Genomic DNA, 20,997 nt, shown 5'->3' on the forward strand with positions numbered 1-20,997 from the left:
GGCCCTGGTGCACCCAGAAGTATACCTACTTCTCTCTCTCTCTCTCTCTCTCTCTGTCTCCCTCTCCCTCCCTCCCTCTCTCCCTCTCTCTCTCTCTCTGTGTGTGTGTATATATCTCAAATAACTAAATGAAAATAAAGTAATTTTTAAAATGGTATCCAGATGTATCTAATACTCTCCATCATATGAGAAGATAGTTAGTGCCTACTTTCCATTTGAAGGTGTAATGGGAAGAATTGATATTTCAACACCATGAATTACAAAGAATAATGACCTGTAAATGGGGACAGAGAAATGGGCACTAATAGAGTACTTCACAGGCTTGACAAGGGAAAATAATACATTAGAACATCACATCAAGAAGTCGATGCAGCAGCAAGCAAGACAGAAGCTTTTAGGGCTGGGGAGATGGCTTAGCAGTTGAAGCACATGCCGGGGGAAGCCAAAGGACACAGGTTCAATTACCCACCTGCATAAGCCAGACGCACAAAGTAGCACATGTATTTGGAGTTCATTTGTAGAAGCTGGAGACCTGGAATGCCCATTCTTTCTATCTGCCTCTTTCATTCTCTCTCTCTCCCCCCCACAAACAAAAAATAAAATACAAATTAACAAAAAAGAAAGATGCTTTTCATAGAATGGTCGTGAGTATACAAAGCAAACAATAAGTTTCTCTAGCCGGGCATGATGGGGCACGCCTTTAATCCCAGCACTCAGGAGGCAGAGGTAGGAGATTCACCATGAGTTCAAGGCCACCCTGAGACTGCATAGTGAATTCCAGGTCAGCCTGAGATAGAGTGAGACCCTACCTCAAAAAAACAAACAAACAAAAATTCTATATATGTGAAAGATTTATGTAATATTACTCAAGTGATCCTTCAGATCATCCAGATATTGGAGCCTCTTTCCAGGAGATCTGAAGTTCACAGTTTCCTATCTCCCAAGCAAGAAACCTTTTTTTGGATCAACTCCCAAAAACTGCCATCTGTAAGAATATTTGTGTAAGGTGTTCCCCAACTCACAAGATGTCAAAATTGTCACACTTTTCCCTGAAGCAAGAGTCTCTCAATTTGAATGTATTTGGCATGTTTAGACCCATCTCTCTGGCTGCAACTTTATTCAAAGATTAATGGCCCTGAGAGACTCCGGCTCTTCACGCTGCTGCTGGGGAGCTTGCTCAGCCTCCTTCCTAGTACAGCACTGATAATACTGAGCTAGAACAAAAGTAATCATGACAGGAATTGCCCTCATGCGTTATTGTTTTCAACATCTCAAGAGGGGTTGGTGGGCTTCTGAACATTCCCCTTAAGCTAAGTAGTTGGAAAGTAGTTTGACTCCTGGCAACTGACCCACAAGTCTGATCAACGCGACGTAGCTACCTTAGCTGTGGTTTGTGGGGAGCAGCAGAATTTTCTATGCTTATTTTGTGCACTGCTAGAAAGAAGAAATCTTTTCTTTTATATGTGTGGGCTGGGTAGGAAGGACCGTGAAGGAAAAATTACACAGTAACAGCAAATCTGACTGATTCTCAAGATTTCAAGTATGACAAGCAGTGGCTGTCTCTCCACATTATTAAGTTTGTGGTATTCAGAAGTAATGGCTAGGTTCTCCTTTAGCTCTATTAGGAAAAGATCAGTGTGAACCTTACTGTTGATACAGCACATGAAATAAATTTCAACAAAAAGACAGTTCAACCCCTGTACGACATGTCAACCATTATGTGTGGTTAAGTGGAAAAACAGTGTATCTTTACCTTCTCAAGTAACAATCTACAGCAACGAATTTGTTGAAATAGATAAATCCTAGCATTCATTTTAGCTATTTATTATGACTAACATAATTCTATAAATTACAAAACTGAGGGAATCTTATGATACCATTGACCCTATTCCATTTCAAACACTCATTATTTATTCATTCATACATTTAACAAATATTTATTGAATGCTCACAATAGGTGCTGTAGTAAATACCAAGTCTACAATGAAGAGACTCAGTCCTTAACCACTTGGGAAGACAGAACCTAAATAGGTTAACAAGCTGAAAACCCTAAGAAGATATTTTGAATGGCACCTTTTCTTTACCATAATTAAGAAAAGTAAATCAGGGCTGGAGAGATTTCTCTGATTAAGGCACTTGCCAGCAAAGCCAAACGACCCAGGTTCAATTCCCCAGTTCTCATCTCATGTGAAGCCAGGCAGCTAGAGGCCCTGGTACAACCATTCTCTGTCTCTTTCTCTGTCGCTCTTACTCAAATAAATAAAATATTTTTAAAAGAAAACATAAAGGAGATTAGCAGGAAAAACAGGTTAGCAGACATGAAGGCAGAGAAAATGATGTTTGAACTGAGACCTATTGGGTAAGTAAGAATTGTGCAAAAAAAAAAGAGAGATGTGATTTACAGACAAAGGAAACAGCCTTTGAGAAAACTACAAGCCAAAAGAAAAATTATAGCATACTCAGTGACCTGAAATGCAGCTGGTTTCCTTGAGCTGGTATGCACAATGGGAGAAGGTTGTAGGCAATGTCTGTAATATAATAACCTTTGTAAAATATGTTTTTAACTTTAGAATTTATCCTAAAACCCCAGAGGATCAGCATATTATCTTCATTTATCAGATAAGAAAATTTGCTCAGAGAGGTTAAGTATGTTCATACTTATCCATCAAGTAACTGCTCAATCCAAAATTTTAAACAAGAACTGACTGGCTCCCATATCTATGACATTTACCCTATAATTTATACTCTGTCATCTAATTCACATAAAGCTTCACCACTGGGTGGCCTTTCGTGACCAAGTATGATACTCAAAGAGATAGATTTGACTTATTTAAACATGATTTCTTTTTAAGGGTAAGTATATATTTCTGGGCCTCAAAGAAAATTCCATGGTGGAAGTTTCAATTCATGTTTCTGGGAATGCTTTGTATCCCATTTCTACCTCTTTTTTTTTTTTTTTTTCTACCTCTTTTTTTTTCTTTTTGTATCAGTAATCTTTTAGGCTTGTGAGTCGTTTCTCAAGTCGGTCCTCTCCCCACACTCTAAACACATCTGCCACACTGATCACTCTGCATTTTCTCTCTTTTGCTTTTTCTTTCTACGCTAGCAGTTTTCTAACCATTCTTGTGTAAAATTTTGTAAAAAAAAAAAAAACAAAAGAAAGAAAGAAAAAAGTCCATAAGCCACTTGGTTGTTTTCTCACCCTTCTCTCCATTGGCTGAAGCAGATAAAGGTATGTAGGACTTCCTTGCAATTCCCTGTGGGAGGACATAATCACCAAAAGTAGTCAGTGCCCAGTAGAATTCATTTCCCCGAAACCTCACAACCTGATGAACGGCATGCTCCTGAAGGGGAATCATAAAAACCCAGAGACCTAAAGAGAAGTCTATGTTTCTTAAAAAACATATATTCGGGCTGGAGAGATGGCTTAGTGGTTAAGCACTTGCCTGTGAAGCCTAAGGACCCCGGTTCAAGGCTCGATTCCCCAGGACCCACGTTAGCCAGATGCACAAGGGGGCGCACGCGTCTGGAGTTCCTTTGCAGTGGCCGGAGACCCTGGCGTGCCCATTCTCTCTCTCTCTCTCTCTTTCTCTCTCTCTCTCTGTCTCTCTCAAATAAATAAATAAACAAAAAATTTGAAAAAAAACATATATTCACTATCTTGAAGTGAAAAGGGGTTAATAACTTGCTATGTGCAGCTCTGGAAAAGCAGGCTATATTATTAATATCACACCCCAAGAAAGAAATTTCAAGCCATTATTACTTCATCCAAGTAGAAAACAGCTTTCTTTGAAATGCCTCCGAAGAGAAATTTTAATTTGTCAAATAATTTGGATAAAAACACTTTTCAATGGCATAAAAATATCTCATTCCATTATTTACTGTCTAACCAATAACAATAAAGGAAGGGACACAACTGTTTACAAGATGATGGTAGCATTAAATAATCACAATGGAAGCAAATTAAATGGAAGCAAAACTCATGGCAGAAAGAGAAGGAAACTCGAGCCAAATTTTAATGAAGTAGATAAATCAGAAGACACACACACACTGAGCGAGAGAGAGATACACACACAAACAAATTTTTGAGCCAAAGAAAGAAAATAATCCAAACATAAAAGTAAGAAGATTGAAACAACAAGTGGGAGATTAAAACACATTGGCCAATCATGAAAATTAGTTTTATAATTATTTTTGCTTTTGTAATTTTTTTAAAAAGGCACAAAGGAGGCTGGATGCTTAGTGGTTAGGGTGTTTACCTGAAAAGCCAAAACTCAGGTTTGATTCCCCAGGACCTACATAAGCCATATGCACAAGGTGGTACATGCATCTAGAGTTCATTTACAGAAGCTAAAGGCCCTGGAGCACCCATTCTCTCTCTCTCTCTCTTCCCCTGTCTCTCTGCCTCTTTCTCACTCTCAAATAAAATGAAATTAGTTTTTTAAAAATCACAAAGGGAGATTATGAGTGAATATTTTTTTGCTTTTTTAAAAAAATATTTATTTATTTATTTGAGAGCAAGAGAGAGAGAGAGAGAAAGAGAGAGGCAGATAGATGCAGAAAGAATGGGCATGCTGGGGCCTCCAGCCACTGCAAATGAACACCATATGCATGTGCCATATTGTGCATCTAGCTTACGTGGGTTCTGGGGAATCAAGCCTCGAACCCAGGTCCTTAGGCTTCACAGGCAAGCGCTTAACTGCTAAACCATCTCTCCAGCCCATTTTTGCTTAATATTTTTAAAAATTAATTAGTTTTGTGCTCAGTGAATACAGTCTAGTTGGTACCATTGTTAGCCTCCTCCATGTCCTACCCCCTCCCCCAGCCCCTCCTTGTTGCGGTATATGGGTCATGCATTGTGGAATTAGCCCACAGTTATGGGTAGGATAAATGTCTCTGCATATCATGACCCAACATGTGGCTCTGACGTTCTTTCCACCCCCTCTTCCGCAAAATGTCCCTGAAACATGTTGGGTTCATTTTGGGTCTGCTTCAGTGATGAGGTCATGGAGTTGATTGTTTTCTGTGTCGTTCTCCTTCACCCTTGTGCTGGTACCAGGTTCACCAAGAAAACAGCATCCTTGCTTGTTACTCCAATTATTCTTAGTTTCAGCTGAGGCCCTTTTGAGGTATGATGGGGTGGTTCTCCCCTTAGTATCTGCATCTATCTGAAAAAGAAAAGCAGATTCTCCAATGTAGAGTAAAGTTAGCACCAGATAAATGGGATAACCCTTAATTTTTATAGAGGATTTAATAGGTGAAGGCCCTCTTGTAGCCCACGATTAGTGGTAGCTCGAAATAGAGAGCTGGTTCATGTTTGGATATAGTTTTGTCATGTTTCCCAGCTTCAGCTATGGGTCCCATTCCACTGAGGGGATCAGTTAGCCAAATCAAGAGCAGCTGGTTTCCCACCATGGCTGTGCGTCACTATTGCACTTGTATGAGTATCACAACAGGTTATTTGCTGTTAAGTAGGTTAGACCATATGTTGCTTGGACATACATTGGTCATTTTCCCCAGTCACCCATGTAGCACCTTCTGGCACTAGACCCGATGACTTTCTGGGGACTGACTCTCTTCCAGCTTCCAGCCATGTCACTCCACGTTACATGTCAACTGCATATGGTGTCTTCAGTAGTATGTTCTTACCACTAACCTTTGGTGGGTCATCAAGTACTCTGACAGAAATATGTTATTCTTTTAGGAAACCTTGTAGGGATCTCTGATCAAAAGCTCACTGTGGGTGATAGCCACCTGCTCATACTGGGAGTTACAGGTCAGTGCCCACTAAGAGAAGGAAGAAAAAGATAACTAATATCAAAGAGTTAGAGAGGAGAGAGAGAGAAAGAGACAGAGAGAGAGAAAGAGATGCTGTAGAAGATTAAGGTCAGTCTTTATCATATCCTCTCCAGTGCCTTGTGACTCAGATGTTCCCTCTAAGGGCCTGGGGAAGGCTCAACTATTTGGTCTGCCTTTTAGGATGTAGAGTTTTACAGTACCATTGCCATTTGGGTCTAGTTTTGTGTCCCCCAACCCCTTGCTTGCCCTTTCCTACCTCCCCACCCACCTTATTCTCCAGACCTCAAGATGCTTGCTGGATATGTTGGCATCTCGGGTAGCTTCAGGTTAGGTGCTATAGATGAGTGAGACTATGTGGCGATTTTCTTTCTATGATTGGATAAGTTCCCTGAGAATGATCTGTTCCAGGATCAACCATTTTTCCTCAAATTTCATTGTGTCATTTTTTCTTACTGCTGTGTAGAATTCCATTGTGTAGATATACCACATCTTAGTTATTCATTCTTCTAGTGATGGACATCTGGGTTGATTCCAGCTCTTAGCTATTATGAATTGAGCTGCTATAAACATTGTTGAGCAAATATCTCTGGACTGAGGCTTTAAGGTTTTAGGGTAGATACCCAGGAAGGGAATAACTGGTTCTGTTGGTAACTCTATAGTCAGCTTTTTTTAGGAGTCTCCATATTGCTTTCAAAAGTGGTTGTACCATCTTACATTCCCACCAACAGTGGATGAAGGTTCCTATTTCTCTACATCCTCACCAGCATTTATTTTCATTTGATTTTTTGATGTTTGCTATCCTTACTGGGGTAAAGTGGGATCTCATAGTTTTAATTTGTATTTCACTGATGATTAAGGATTATGAACATTTTCTTAAATGTGTGTTTGCCATTTGTATTTCTTCCTCGGTGAACTGCCTCTTTGCCCCATTTTGTGAGTGGATTGTTTCACTTTTTATTGTTTAGGCTTTTGAGTTCTTTGTAGATTCTTGAGATTAGGCCTCTGTCAGATGGATAATCAGCAAATATTTTCTTTCATTCTGTGGCTTTGCTTATTGTATGCTTGTCTGTGAAGAAACTCTTCAGCTTCATATGGATCCATTGGTTTAGTGACTGCTTAAGATCTTGTGCTACTGGGGTTTTGTTCAGGAAGTCTTTTTCCATTCCTATGTCATGGAAAGTTCCTCCTATATTTTCTTCCAGTAGTAGCTAAGTTTCTTGTCTTATATTGAGGTCTTTGATCCATTTGTACTTGAGTGTTGTGCATGTTGAGATTTGTGGATCAAGTTTCAATTTCCTGCATATGGTTATCCAGTTTGTCCAGCACCATTTGTTGAATATGCTGTCTTTTTTCCAGCCTATATTGTTAGAGCCTTTGTCAAATATCAAGTAGCTATAGTAGCTTGACCCAAAGTCTGGACCCTAAATTCTATTCTATTAGTCTATACTCCTGTTTTTGTACCAGTACCATCCTGTTTTTATTACTATGGCTTTGCAATATAGTTTTAGATCAGGTATGGCAATGCCTCCAGAGGTATTTCTTTTGCTGAGGATATGCTTGGATATCTGAGGTCTTCTGAACTTTCGGTATGAACTTTGAGATCATTTTTTCTATTTCTAGGAAGACCAGTGTTGGGATTTTCATTGCAATTGCATTGAATCTGTATATTGTCTTTGGTAGGATTGCCATCTTCACAATGTTAATTCTACCTATCCAGGAGCATTGGAGGTCTTCCCATTTTCTCATGTCCTCTTCAGTTTCTTTTCAGTTTCTTTTTTGAGTGTTTTTATATTTTCATTGTATAGATCTTTCACTTCCTTGGTTAACGTTATTCCAAGGTATTTTTATTGTTGTTGTTGCTATTGAAAATGGGACAATGTCCCTTATTTATTTCTTTGTATCTTTTTCATTTGCATATAGAAAGGCTGCTGATTTTTGTGCATTGATTTTGTATCTTGCTACTTTGCTATAGGAGTTAATCACCTTCAAGAGTTTTGGGATGGATTCTCTTGGGTCTCTTATGTATAGAATCATGTTGTCAGTGAATAGAGCAATCTGAACTTCTTCCTTTTCAAATTTTATCCCTTTTATTTCTTTCTCCTGTCTTCTTGCTTGAGCTAGGACTTCCAGTACTATATTGAAGAGCAGAGGTGAGGGTGGACACCCCTGTCTTGTTCCTAATCTCAATGGGAATTCCTCCAATCTCTCTCCATTAAGTATTATTTGGACCTCAGGAACCTTGTATACTGCCTTTATTATATTAAGATATGAATTAACCATACCAATTCTCTCCAACGTTTTGATCATGAAGTGATGTTGTATTTTGTCAAAAACCTTTATTGCACCTATCAAAATGATCATGTGGTTTTTGTGCTTAACCTTGTTTATGTGGTGTATTACATTGACAGATTTCCATATTTTGAACCCAACCTGCGTTCCTGGGATGAATCCCACTTGATCAAAGTGGATAATGCTTTTGATGTGTTGTTGGATTTGGTTTGCAAGGATTTTGTTCAGGATCTTTGCATCTAAGTTCATCAGGTAAATAGGCCAGTAGTTTTCTTTCCTTGTGGCATCTCTTCCTGATTTTGGAATTAGGGTGATACTCACTTCATAGAAGGAGTTGGTGAGCTTTCCCTGTTCTCCAATTGTATGGCACAGTTTGAGAAAAAATGGTTTGAATTCTACCATGATGATTTGATAGAATTCATTTGAGAAGCCATCTGGTCCTGGACTCTTACTTTGGGGGAGATTTTTTGTTTTTTTGCTTTGTTTTTTTTTTTGTTTGTTTTTGTTTTTTTTTTTTTGAGGTAGGGTCTCACTCTGGTCCAGGCTAACCTGGAATTAACTCTGTCATCTCAGGATGGCCTTGAACTCATGGCAATCCTCCTACCTCTGCCTCCCAAGTGCTGGGATTAAAGGCATGCGCCACTATGCCTGGCTTTGGGGGAGACTTTTTTATTAGTTTTTCAATCTCATTGAGTGTGAAAGGTTTGTTTAGGAGATTTATCTGCTCTGAACTTTGGTAGATGGTATGTGTCCAGGAATTTATCTATCTCCTCTACATTATCCAGTTTTGTGGAGTAGAGGTTTTGGAAATAAGTCCTGATGATTCTCCCAATTTCATTTATGTCTATTGTGACCTCTCCTTTTTCATTTCATTTCAAATTTTATTAATTTGAAGCATCTCTTTTTTTTTCATTGATCAAATTGGCCAGGAATTTGTCAATCTTGTTTATTTTTTTAAAGAACCAGCTCTTTCTTTTGTTGATTATCTTAATTGTTTTCTTAGTTTCCAATTCATTAATTTCTGCTCTGATCTTAATTATTTATTCCATCTGGAGCTTTTTGGGTTAGATTAATTTTGCTTTTCCAGTGTCTTTAGGTAGATGGTTAGGTTATTGATTTGGGATCTCTCTGTCTTTGTTATTAATACATTTAGTGCTATGAATTTTCCCCTGAGGACTGCATTCATTGTGTCCCATAAGTTTTCAGTACAATTTGTTCTCATCATCATTCATTTTTAGAAATTTCACAATTTCATTTTTTATTTTTTTCACTATCCATTTATTGTTTAAATGTGTGCTGTTCAGTTTCCAGGAGCCAATGGGATTCTTGGTGGATCTTTTGTTGTTAATTTCTAGCAATATAGCATTGTGATCTGATATCATGCAGGGAATTATGTCAATCTTCCTAAATATGTGGAGGCAGGAACTCAATATATGATCTATTTTAGAGAATGTTCCATGGGCTTCTGAGAAGAATGTGTAGTCTGTAGATCTGGGATGGAATGTTCTGTAGATGTCCATTAGGTCTAAGTGATCTATAGTTTTGTTGAGTTCTCTTACTTCCCTATTGTGTGTCTGCTTGGATGATCTGTGTATTACTGATAATGGTGAATTGAAGTCCCCAACTATGATGGTGTTGGTGGTTATTTCTGTATTATTGACAAGTTGGTTTTGTTTTATGAACTGTGGTGGCCCTGTATTTGGTGCATAAAGATTTATGATTGTGATATCTTCTTTTTTTTTTTTTTTTTTTTTTTTTGGTTTTTTTGAAGTAGGGTCTCACTCTAGCCCAGACTGACCTGGAATTCACTATGGAGTCTCAGGGTGGCCTTGAACTCATGGCAATCCTCTTACCTCTGCCTCTTGAGTGCTGGGATTAAAGGCATGTGCCACCACACCCGGCCTGTGATAGCTTCTTGATGGTTCATTCCCTCAATAAGTAGGAAGTGGCCTTCCTTGTCTTTTTTGATTATTTTTGGTTTGAAGTCTATTTTATCAGATATTAATATGGCTACACCTGCTTGTTTCTTATTCCCATTTGCTTGGAATATTGTTTTCTACCTTTTAACCCTGAGGAGGTGTCTGTCTTTAGTGGTGTGGTGGTAGGCTTATTGAAGACAGCTGATTGGAGGGTCTAATTTCCTGATCCACCCTGTTAGTTTGTGTCTCTTGATAGATGAATTAAGGCCATTAATATTTAGGATAATGACTGTGAGGTTTGATTTGATCCCTGCCATATTGTGTTCGTATATGTAGTTTGGTGTTTGCATGGACTTTGAAGTTTTTGTGCCTTTTCTGAGTTTGGTTTTTGTGATCTGCTTCTTGTAGGCATTTGAAGTTGACTATCTGATTCTTCTGTGTGGAGAATTTCGTGAAATACTCTCTGTAGGCTTGGTTTTGTGTTCATACAATTGTAAAGCTGAGTTTTGTCATGGAAAGTTTTTTCTCACCATCTATTAGGAGGGATACTTTTGTTGGGTAGGGTAGTTTGGGTTGGAAGCCATAATTTCTTAGAATTTGCAGTGTTCCATCCCAGGCCCTTCTGGCTTTCAGGGTTTCCATTGAGAAGTCTGAAGTGATTCTGATGGGGTTACCTTTAATAGTGATGTACTTACTGTTTTTCCCTAGCTGCTTCTAGGATTTTCTCTTTGGTGTCAATGCATAGAGTCTTAATGACAATATGTCTTGGAGAGTTTCTCCTTCGGTCCTTTCTGTTTGGAGTTCTATTAGCTTCTTTTATCTTGATTGGCCTTTCTTTTGACAGAGTGGGAATGTTTTCCTTGATTATTTTGTTAAGTAAGTTCTCCATGCCTTTGGTCTGAATTTCTTCCCCTTCTAGTATTCCCATGATCTCGATGTTAGCACATTTAAGGGTACCCCACAATTCCCTCATGTTCTCTTCACAGAAATTTTTGGATTTATTGAAACTTTTGAACTCTCGAACTGTTTCTTGTGTCTTGTCTTCCAGATCGGAGTTTCTATCCTCCACGTGGATGACTATATTCTTGAGAGTTTCTAGAAAGTTTTGGACTTGCTCAATTAGGTTTGCATTTTCTACTACTATTCTATGTATAGTTTCCATCCCACTGCCAAGTTCCCTTTCCACATCATTTTCTGATTTTCTTGATGCTTCTTGGAATTCATCCTTGCATTTCTTTCTTTTTTTTTTTTTTTTTTTTTTTTTTTTTTTGATTTTTTGAGGTGGGGTCTCACTCTGGTCCAGGCTGACCTGGAATTAACTCTGTAGTCTCAGGGTGGCCTCGAACTCACGGCGATCCTCCTACCTCTGCCTCCCAAGTGCTGGGATTAAAGGCGTGCGCCACCACGCCCGGCTCTTGCATTTCTTTATGTCTTCATTTAGCATTGCCAGATGATTTTTGAGGTCCTCTTCTTCTTCTTTTTTTTTTTTTTTTTTACTCTCCTTCATATCTCTTAACTGTCTTGGAACTCCTTCCATTTTCTTTTCTATTAGGTCTAGTCTAGTGATAGCAGCATCCACATGATTATCGGTCCTTTGTTGCTTTTCCGCAAGTTCTACCAGTAGCTTGGTCAGGGTTGCATTGCTCATAGCTTCATTTTGGTGTTCTGATCCTAATGACTCTCCTATGTTTTGATTAGAGCTGTTCATTGTAGCACTGGGTGATCTTACTGGATTTACTTGCATTTTATTTTTCATGTTATTTCTTTTGCACTGTGGTCTGCTCATCACAGTGCATGGGCAGCCTAAACGTGTGTGTGGTTGAGCACTGGGACCCGGAAGCAGCCTGAAGCAGCAGAACATCAGTGGGATGGCTGCTGGTGTGGTGATCGATTAGCGATGTCTCGCCCCTAAAAGACCCGGTGAACCCTTAATGCCTTGCCTTTCTTTCCCAGGTAGATGTGGTGCAGTTAGGAGGTTACCATCTTAGCTGGAAGTCCATTTTTTGCTTTTTTAAAAAATATTTTTTTTTAATTTATTTGAGAGAGAGAGAGGTAGATAGGAAGAGAAAGAATAAGCATGACAGGGCCTCTAGCCACTGAAGAAGAACTTTAGACACATGCACCACCTTATGCATCTGGGTTACTTGAGTACTGGAGAATTGAACCTTGGTTCTTAGGCTTTATAGGCAAGTGCCTTAACTACTAAGCCATTTCTCCAGCCCAACTATGAGGCATATAAAGCATAACAAAAAAGGATGGGATTAAAGTGATAATCAGAACAATATTAGAATATAAACTCATGCAAACACAAAAATTTAGTACTTTTTTTTGTAATTCATCATAAATACTGATAATGTACCAAACTCACAGTTTGTGGTCAATGAATGAATGAATTAGTGAATGAATGAATGAATGAATGAGTGACTAAAAGAAAAGTTATAGGAGCTGAAAACTTAAAAGATACACTAATGAATGACAGAGACCTATTTTTCCCTCTTCCTCTCTGGAAGGTATAACTATAAACCCTGAGGACAATGTGATAAAAAAAAAAAGAGAGAGAGAGAGAATTCAGAAGGTTGGCTGTTGGGCACTGCCAGGCACAGGCTAGATCCTTCAGGAGGGGGGCCTGAGCTACTAGGCATGGCTAAGGACACCCTGTCTATAGGAGGCCACTCCTTCTCAAAACCCAGCACACCTGAACTTAGGCTCTGCCCATAGCCCTGTAACCTATGGCCAGTAGCCTAGGAAACTCCTTATCAGCCTTCACACAGCCCATCCCCCTGAGATCTTAGATCACCTGACCCTCCCCCCCACCCCATGCTACATGCTGTAATGAATATCCCCATATGCTAATTAGGCATCAGAAATGAACCTGATACGTCCAATCCCCTTATGACCCTTCCCCCTTCCCTCAGATGCTTATAGACCCATTTCCCTGACAATAAATGGAGAGAGCTGTTCAACTATTTCCCAGGAGTGATTCTCTAGTCGGGTGCTCACCCATCCCGGTTGCCTGGGCACCTTCAATAGGACTATGGCTGGCCCCAGAGCAAGAACCCAGGAGCCCAGGAACCCGCAGTTGGCAATGAGAAAGCAAGCTAGTTCCCTGAGCCCTGAACTAAAACCACAGCATGTCAGGGGGACTTCTGTCCTACAGGCCTACCCAACAGAGGCAGGTCCTCTAACCTAATTATTTCCCAACTCCCTTCCTATCAAGAGAAGACAGGCTCATCTCTTCCCAAGGCTGAATGGCAGTTAATCCTCTGATAGCATCAAGTCAGCCACAGGCTATAGATAAAAAGTATGGGTTGAAAGCACTGCAAAAAATCAATAGCCTGAAGTTACATTTCCTTCCCTACAGAGCCTGAAACTCTATTACCCCCTTAGCAGATTGGTCCATAGTGAAGGAGAAAGAGGAGAAAGTTAGCTTCGTTAGCTTCTTTCAGGCAGGCAGTTAGGGACAGAAGCCCAAAGAGGGAACAAGGGGAAGACATCTGTCCATCTTGGCAAAACTGAAACTTGGGCCTGACCCTGTCTCTCCAAGATGGCTGCCAATGACCCTCCCAGAAGGAACTTCTAGCTTATTCTTCAACTCAGTCTCCTGAGTCCACAAATTCTCAGAGATCTCTGCTTACATGCCTGAACCTAATGAGGAGGCTTACCCTGATTGGATGTCTGAACCCCACAAAGGAGGTTACTCATATGGCCTAACCTCTCTTTTTCCTTTTCTGGTCCAGGTTTGATTCCCTGGTACCCACAAAGAGCCAGATGCCCAATGTGGCACATGTATCTGGAATTTGTTTGCAGTGGCAACACTTTCTAGTATGCCCATACTTATTCTCTCCCTCACTCTCTCACTCTATCTATCTCAAATTTAAAAATTAAAATAATAATGATAATAATATTGTAGTAGAGTTTTTAAAAATGGATACTCCCAAGAAGAACTGAAAAAAGAATGTGCCTTATCTCTCTGTGTATATAATCTATTTGGGATTCTAAATATATTCTGCATCTTAATATCCTCCTCTTCCAAAAATAGGGAAATTTCAGTTACCATAGCCTGACATCAGTGACTGTGGAACCTTGGTGCAAGCCCCCATGGTGGCCTCAATCCTGTGACTGTTATGCCTGAAAATCCAATATCATGGATGTCATCAATGGATGACACAGATGGGTTGTATCACTTGAGATGTAGCCTGAACGCTGAACCAAAGATGTTGCCTTGATGTTCCTGAGTGCTGGTTGTCAAGCAGTGAACCCCCATCCAAGCATTACCAGTTTAGGCTCTCTCTTGTGAAGTGGATTTGCCCTTTCATAAGATGAAGTCTCTGATGGGTGGAGGGTCTTGCCCTCAGGATGCCTTGCCAGTTGTCTCAGGGCAGATCATTAGGTTGGTCTTTAATGGTGGTAATCTCTTTGACAATTCTAGCTGCTTTCCCAGAACCCATTTTGCCTGCAATTTTAAGCACATATCCTTCCACACTGAATAACAAATTTTTCATAGCTTTCTGCTCCACTTACCCTTTCTCATTGGAGATCTTATTTTTAAGATTTATTTATTTATTTATTACAGACAGAGAAAGATTAAGAGAGAGAGAGGTGGGGAGAGAGAGTGAGAATGGGCATACCAGGATTTCTAGCCACTGCAAACAAACTCCAGACGCATGCACCACCATGTGCATCTGGCTTATGTAGGACCTGGAGAATCTAACCAGGGTCCTTAGGTATCACAGGTATGCTCCTTAACTGCTAAGCCACCTCTCCAGCCCTTCACTGGAGATCTTAATAAGAACAGAGAATAGCAACCAGGACAGCCTGAATATTATCTTGTCTTGAGATTTACTCTCCCGAACAAATCAGTACATTCCCTTTGAATCATCCTCATTCATGTACTCAGAAGATGGGCAGACAAGCTTTAGGCAGATTGTTTGCAAGAATATATAATGAATGACTTATATCCCAGTTCCCCACATTGTGTGTGTGTGTGTGTGTGTGTGTGTGTGTTTTCAAGGTAGGTTCTCACTCTAGCTCAGGCTGACCTGGGATTCACAATGTAGTCACAGGGTGACCTCAAACTCATGGTGATCCTCCTACCTCTGCCTCGTGAGTGCTGGGATTAAAGGCGTGCACCATCACAACTGGCTCTCAGTTTTTGTTCTACTCTGAAGCTTCATGAGCTGGGTTCCCACTGTTTGTGTATTTTTATTACCATTCTGGTTTTCTAAGCTACCACCAGAATGGGCCATTAAGCTCTGCTTATAGCATTCTAGGTAAGGATTTTCTTATTCCCAATTCCAAACTCTTCCATTGTCCTCCAGCAAACCAGTTCCAAAGACTGCAAACCACAAGGTCAGGTTTATTAGAGCTATGGTCCCATTTCTCAGTGCAAATTCCCTGCCGTGGTTATTTTCCAAAAAATATTTGACAAAAGCAACTTAAGGAAGGGTTTATTTTGGCCTAGAGATCCAGGGGCAACAGTCCATCCATCCTAGCGGGAAAGGTGTGGTGGCTGGAGCCTGAGGTGGCTTGTCACATTGCACTGGCAATCAGGAAACAGCTCAGCTCTTTCTTCTTGTGATTCATTCCACGGGGAGTTGCCACCCACATTCAGGGTAGGCCTTCTCTCCTCCCTTACTCCTTTTTAAAAACAGCTCACAGGGGCTGGAGAGATAGATCCACAGTTAAAAGTGCTTGCTTGGAAAACCTGATGGCCTGCATTTGATTCCCTAGTCCCCATGTAAAGTGACACATGCATCTGAAGTTAGTTTACAGTGACAAGAGACTGTGGTCTTCTCTTCTCTCCTCTCTTCTCTTCTCCTGTCCTATCTTCTCCTCCTCCTCCTCCCTCTCTCTCTCTCTCTCTCTCTCTCTTTTCCTCTGTCATTGTAACTAAATAAAACTAGAAAACACCACACAGTATTCATGGTAGTGCTAAATCACATCAATTTGAGAATCAAGATTAATCATCTCGGGCTGGAGAGATGGCATAGTGGTTAAACGCTTGCCTGTCAAGTCTAAGGACCCCGGTTCAAGGCTCAATTCCCCAGGACCCATGTTAGCCAGATGCACAAGGGGGCGCATGTGTCTGGAGTTCGTTTGCAGAGGCTGAAAGCCCCGGCACGCCCATTCTCTCTCTCGCTCTCTATGTGCCTCTTTCTCTCTCTGTCACTCTCACATAAATAAATAAAAAATCTTTAAAAAAAAAGATTAATCATCTCAAGTCTTTTCAGAATCTCTACAATTTTACCATTTTTTTTTTCGAGGTAGGGTCTCACTGTAGCTCACACTGATCTGGAATTCACTATGTAGTCTCAGGATGGCCTCGAACTCGTGGAAATCCTCCTACCTCTGCTTCCGAGTGCTGGGATTAAAGGCATGCACCACCACACCCAGGTTACAATTTTACTTTTATCCTGCCTTACTTCCTGTCTTCCTTAATTCATTCATCTATATTCTGTTAGAGTTCATTAATTTCTTTTATGTAAATGGTTATAATGGCTTTATTTATGGCCATCAATAATCATTGACAATACAAATGCCTTTCAATGTGAAAATTTTAGGATTCGGTGATCGATATATTGTTACATTAACTAATAAAAAATTTTATTGAGCCATGTGCACGAACAAATCTAAGCTATTATATGTCATAGGAAGCCAGATTTAAAAGGATGTATAAATTATGGCATTCTGGCCAATAAGACCAACATAAAATGAAACTTGACTGGTGGTTCCAGGAATAAAAGTTGAGATTAAAAGAACCCGAGGGAACTTCATGAAGCGACAGAAATTTTCTTGGTGATGCTTACACAAAGCTTCAATTAAAAAAGCATGAATTCCATTATACATAAATGATGCATGACTGGTATACACTGGCATGAAATAAAGAAGCAGCTAATGGCTAGGAATTGTTTGAGAGAATTATCAGCTGCTTTCCAGTGCTGTAAGCAAATACCTGACCAAAAGCAACCTAAAGAACTTAAGGGTTTATAAAGGTTAATGTCTACTGTTGACTCGATCAGGTAGAATTCACACCTCTGGGGCAGACCTGTGAAGCATTACTGGGGTTAGCTGAAAGAAGCAGAGCTTCACACAAGACAGCCCTTCTGGAGACAGCCAACATATAAGGAGATTCTGGGAAGAGGCATTGCCTTTTGTCTGACTGCCCTTACAATTTGCTGGGTTTTGCACCTATCTTGTTGCTATCCTTCATGCATATCAGAACCTAGCCTCGGCCTGGAGAGATGGCTTCGTGGTTAAAGCACTTAACTTCAGAGTCAAAGAACCCAGGTTTGGTTCTTCAGGACCATTGTAAGCCAGATGCACAAGGTGGTGCATGTGTCAGGAGTTCACTTACAGCAGCTGGAGGCCCTGGTGAGCTAATTGTCTCCCCCTCCCTCTTTCTCTCTCTCAAATAAAGAAATAAAAATAAAATATTATAAATAAATAAATAAGAACCTAGCTTCATCAGCCTTCCAATGTAGACTAAAGACCAGACGCTCGCTAAGAATGCTCTAGGCATTCGGTGCCAGACATAAACTACAAAGGCATCCAGCTTCATGGACTGAGCAGCTACCAGCAGCCTCTCCAATCTGCAGACAGCCATTGTTGGACTGCCCAACCTGGATCATGTAAGCCAATCTAATCCCCTTTGTGTATATATTGGATCTAGAGGCAGTTGACTATGGAGAAATATGAGTGACATGGGGTTTATTTTACCTTACAATTTCAAGGGAAATTTTTGTAGCAGGGAAGGCATGGCCTCAGGTTCATAAAGCCGAGCTGGTCATATCGCAGTCAGAAAGCAGAAGACCAACAGGATCTGGGGCCAGGCTATAAAACATCAAGGACCACCCCCAATTCCTATTTTTCTCCTGCAAGGTTTCACCTCCTAAAAGCTACATACTTTCCCAAACGGTGCCGCCATCTGAGAACTAAATGTTCAACATATAAGCCTATGGGGCACATTTTTTTCATTCAAACCGCAACATAGAGGGATGGGGAATTGAGCAGACGTGAGGGGAATTGATGTTGAGTGACAGAAAGCGTTAGAAAGTTCATAGAGAAGCCCGTGGTTGCTTCACATGAATTTGGTATTGATTTGTTCACGGAAGACCAAGAAAACTATGTTACATTGGTTGAAGGTGGGTGAACAAGCCAAGAAGCCAGGTATCAATAATAAACCTAAAGCCAAGAATTCTGATTCTAAGGTGAGGAGGACCAGGCTGTACTGTAGTCCTGCTTCCCTTCCCCCCCCTCTTTATAGTAGAGACAAAAATTCCATTATGCTAACAGTCTGGAAATAAGAATTATTTTAGAAGACTAAGCTAGAAATAGATACAAACAAAAATGGGACAGTTATATAATTAGGTTCCTAATAAGAAATTTAGAAAGCTGAGCCATTTGTTAGAGCAAAACCAGATCATATGTTGCCCCAATCTCAATGCTAAACAGCTTTAATTTGGGGGTAAGCTGCGGAGCCTCCAGCTTTAGATAAGTCTTACACTGTTCTGTTAACCTCACTTCTCCCTTTATGGTGAAGATCTTAACTTCCTCATATCTGGTCTTCTGTAGCATGTCTTTTATCTTCTTTCTTTCATTCTTTCTTTTCTTCTTTTTTTAAAGCATATTCCTTTTGAAGTTATGAGCATCAGTGAAGTGTCTCAGGATTGTCCATCTCACTGAAAGCAATTTTTGTGGAGGTGGTGTTAGCACATGTCTCCTGTGTTTACTGTAGGGAAATCAGTCAAAGGTTAGCAGCCTGGGCACAAGAAACCAGCCACTGCTCAGAGATTTGGGAAAATCAGTCTTGCCTCTGTGACATTCAGTGAGGATGACCAAGGTTTTCCATTACAAATTGTATTAGTTACTTTCTTTGTTTTCATGATCACATACATCACAAGAAACAGTTAAAAGGAGGTTTATTTTTGGTTTGCAATTCTTAATTTTTTTGTTTTTGTTTTCTGAGGTAGGGTCTCACTCTAGCTCAGGCTGACCTGGAATTCACTATGTAGTCTGAGGGTGGCCTCAAATTCACGGTGATCCTCCTTACCTCTGCCTCCTTAGTGCTGGGATAAAAGGTGTGCGCCACCACGCCTGGCTTGACGTGCCATTCTATGGGTTACTTTCCACCATGGCAGACAAGGCATGGCTTCAGGAAGAGGAGGAAGCATGCTGAGTCACATTCCATTGGCAGTCAGGAAACAGACAGCTAATAGGAAGTGAAGCTAGGCTAAATAAAAAAAAAACAAAAACAAAAACAAAAACAAAAAACAAAACAAAAAAAAAAAAAAACCCACAAAATCCAAGACTCACCCTCAGTGACCAATTTCCTTCAGCAAGATTCCAAGTGCTAAAGGTTCTATCTGCTTTCCCAAAGAGTCCCAAAGATGGCAGCTTGGGGACCAAGTACTCAATGACATGAACCTATGGGAGAAATTTTACCCTCAAACCACAACATCCTAGAAATGATGATACCTTGCAATTTTCTCATATACCTACTGAAGGGTTTTGTCCATACTTCATGACACATCATCTGTCAGGAAATATCAAGACATTTTTAGATGCTTAATCACTCAGGTGTCACCATGACTGTCACCACCAACTGGTTCTGTAATAGCCACAAAGTTCTTTTTCTCTTCAGCTTTAGTTTAACAGATGAGCACTTCCTTTTGAGCATGGCCTCTCTGGAATATGTAGAACATTGGACATGTCTGCCAGCCCCTCTAACCATGACAGGGTTGCCCTTTCTTGGCCTTCTTAACCTTGAGTTAACCTTCTGAATCATGTCAGTGGTACCAGCCATACTGGCTCCATATTTCTTTTCATTTGTGTCTGACTTCATAGGCCTTCCTCCTGTTATCTTGCAAGAGGGAAAAGAGTCAGTTAGCTTTTTACAAAATTATTCTTTTGAGTTCTTTGTCTGGCGTTGCAGCCATGTTAATATGTTTAGAATTTGTTACTGTAGAATTCTGAACTTGAATACTGTCATATCACCTTACTTTTTCATGTATCTTGTGTTTCCATGCTGAGATTTGCACATCTGTTGAGCCAAATATGGCCTCCAGTTTTATCTGAAGCCCTTCTCCATACCTTCTCCTCATGTTGTGTGCTGGGGCATCACTTTATTACCTAGTTTTAAGTTTACTTTCAATTGAACTTCATGGTGCAATTGCCCTGTGGCTTCTTTGGTTACAGTTGGTGGGTTTGGACACAATACATACGCTATCAGAGTTTTAAGTTCCCTCTGGTTTTAGCTCTCAAGAGTGGGATGCTACTGGTAATTCAGGAAGATGTAGCGTCAGAGGGGATGCTTATTCTTCAGATAACAGGAGTGGAATCCCCTATTAGGTGATGGATGTTTCCATGGGCACTGCTGGTATTGGCTCTCATCACCTGAAAGTGATTCTAATGTTACGTTTTAAGAAGACCCTGAAGTTTTTATCCTCCATTTAGCTGCTAGCGCAAATCCTGGTGTTTACATGGAGAAGCGAGGGCTGGCATCAGAATGTGCCCTCTGTGGCACTCATGTTCAGCTTTGTCAAGGGCACATGGATCTGACAGGGTATGAGAGCAGCTAGTGCTAAAGACTCTTGTGTTATGATGTTCACAACAGTTGTTTCATTTCTTTTTTAAAATATGTTTCATTTATTTTATTTTATTTGGGAGAGGGAGAGAGCGGGAGGGGGCACGGAGAGGAGAGAGAGAAAGAGAAATAGAGAGAATGGACCCACCAAGGCCTTCAGCCACTGCAAACAAACTCCAAAAACATGCACCACCTTGTGCATCTGGGCTTATGTGGATCTTGGGGAATTGAACCTGGGTCCTTTGGCTTTGCAGGCAAACGTCTTAATTTCTAAGCCTCCTCTCCAGCCCAACAAGTATTCCTGTGGGATTGACTGTCAGGGAGAGAGCAGGACATCAGCCACTCACACCAATAGTGCCCACTTGTGGATGAATCCCCAGCCGGAACTCCAGCCCCTCTCATTAAATT

The sequence above is a fragment of the Jaculus jaculus genome, chromosome 4 (genome assembly GCF_020740685.1).
Source record: "Jaculus jaculus isolate mJacJac1 chromosome 4, mJacJac1.mat.Y.cur, whole genome shotgun sequence".
NCBI classification, from domain to species: domain Eukaryota; kingdom Metazoa; phylum Chordata; class Mammalia; order Rodentia; family Dipodidae; genus Jaculus; species Jaculus jaculus.